General features: G+C 29.2%; 1 long non-coding RNA gene across 1 annotated transcript; it reads right to left on the bottom strand.

Moving 5' to 3' along the window:
* Positions 1-1,215: 1,215 nt before the first annotated feature.
* On the bottom strand, positions 1,216-1,678 carry LOC128133853 (uncharacterized). Its single transcript, XR_008232161.1, has 3 exons — positions 1,611-1,678; positions 1,394-1,445; positions 1,216-1,310 (listed from the first exon to the last, which is right to left on the bottom strand). It is a non-coding gene; the product is annotated as an uncharacterized LOC128133853 (long non-coding RNA).
* Between the last annotated feature and the right edge of the window lie 217 nt (positions 1,679-1,895).

Below are 1,895 nucleotides of genomic sequence, written 5' to 3'. Positions count from 1 at the left end.
TAATAACAACAATTCAACTCTTTTATTTGACATACAATTAACATGTACACAAGAAACAAAATGAATCATCTTTTGAGAACCATCAAATACAACATTAGTGTGGTTGTTTTTTTCTCTTTCCAAGCTGTCACATGCTGCCAAAAGGATATGAAACTATCACATGATGTGAAAAGGATTTGAAATAAATTTGAAGACAGATGATAATACAATGATCATAGACACCTGAATAGTGATTATTGACTTATTTTTATAACACTTGATTTTCTATTATAAAAAAAAACGCAACCTGCATAATGATCTTATTATTGATGTTGCTCCGTAATATTAGGTATCCCTATTTTTGATCCCAAAGGTGTGCATTCTATGAAGTGTCCCTATAATCAGATATAACGCTCTTACATGTGCCCTCAAATCCTGTCAAAACCAATAAAAATAAAATAAGGTATAAGATAACAAGGGTTAAGAAATACTAACCTAATTTCATTTATTTCTTTGTTATAGCATCCTACTTATTGGTTGTTATTTAACAAAAAAATAGAACTGATGATATTTCCTATAATTAATTGAATTACTGATCTTGAAAATCAGGAAGAGAGTCAACTTTTGTAGTCATGGCAACAATATGAAGAAAGTCATCAGGTTTAGGACCAGATGTTAAATTGGTGCTATCATTTATGAATCCTTGTTTTATACTAGGTTGGCATACAAGTGGCTTAGGTTCAAATTTGAAACTGTATAATTTAGTAGCCCATCCTTTGGATCTTTCCTTATAGCATCCTCTCTTTTTCTTTCTTCAATTGCTGCTTCCACATCTAGTCTATGTTTCTCTCCATGTTGTTTTAATATATCTTTTGTTATATATGAGAAACTTATGCATGCAATCACCACTAGATTGCTGCTATCGAATGTTGAACTCACAAGTGATTGCATCTCTTGCATCTCTTTTGTCATAAATCAGGTCCTATATGTAAGAGCTTGTTACTTATATTAGCCTCATAGAACAAAAATAGTACTAATAATGTGAATAAGTTTGTATACCATATATCTCGATTAAAGTCAATGCATTTCTAAGTAACATTGAATGATTTCCTTTGAATAAAATTACATCCCAAATACGAATAACTGAAGGTAAAACAAGTAATGTTTATTTTTATTGTTGAAAGATAACTTTTTGTTTGTGGATTGTTTTGTGTAAAAATAAATATAATAAGGCTTACCACTTTCCAATGGGTTCATGTTTACAAAGATGGAAAGAAACCATGGTCCACAAATCCAACCCATTTCAACTCCCAACATATTAAAATGATTAACTGTAGAAAAAGAAAATCATGGGGATGTTATAAATAAAAAGGTAAAATAAATTATCTTATCAGTGTAGTGTCAATGGAGAAACCTAGTTTAGGATATCGTTCACTCATTAAATCTTCAAAAACAACTTGATCCACCTGAATAACAAGATTCTTTCATTTAGAAAGTAATCATATAATATAAAGATAATAACTATTTTTACCTGTTATATCAGGTAACTTTGATATTCCAAAAGTAGTAACATTGTAGCAAAAAAGTATTGTTTTTTTTTAATGAAATGTAGGGATAATTGAAAGACTTACATGTGATTCTATCATGTATGTGGTGAAGTGTCCATAAAGTAATCATCAAGCATCCCTACCAAAGTCCTGAAAATATTCATTGTAGTTGAAGTAATCAAGTATATTTTAAGGGTTTATCAAAAAAATAGTTTTGGTGAAAAAGTTACACTATCCTATCTAAGTTGTGTAAAAAGTGAGAATGAATGAATATAACCAAAAAAACTAACATATAAAATAGAATCATGTACAATTAAACTTACTGGTTGGTCAAGTTGGTTATTATTTAACAAAAAAAACTATGTGGAC

The sequence above is a fragment of the Lactuca sativa genome, chromosome 4 (genome assembly GCF_002870075.4).
Source record: "Lactuca sativa cultivar Salinas chromosome 4, Lsat_Salinas_v11, whole genome shotgun sequence".
Taxonomy (NCBI): domain Eukaryota; kingdom Viridiplantae; phylum Streptophyta; class Magnoliopsida; order Asterales; family Asteraceae; genus Lactuca; species Lactuca sativa.
The sequence above is the reverse complement of the archived record's forward strand: the minus strand, read 5'-3'. Positions and strand labels throughout refer to the sequence as shown.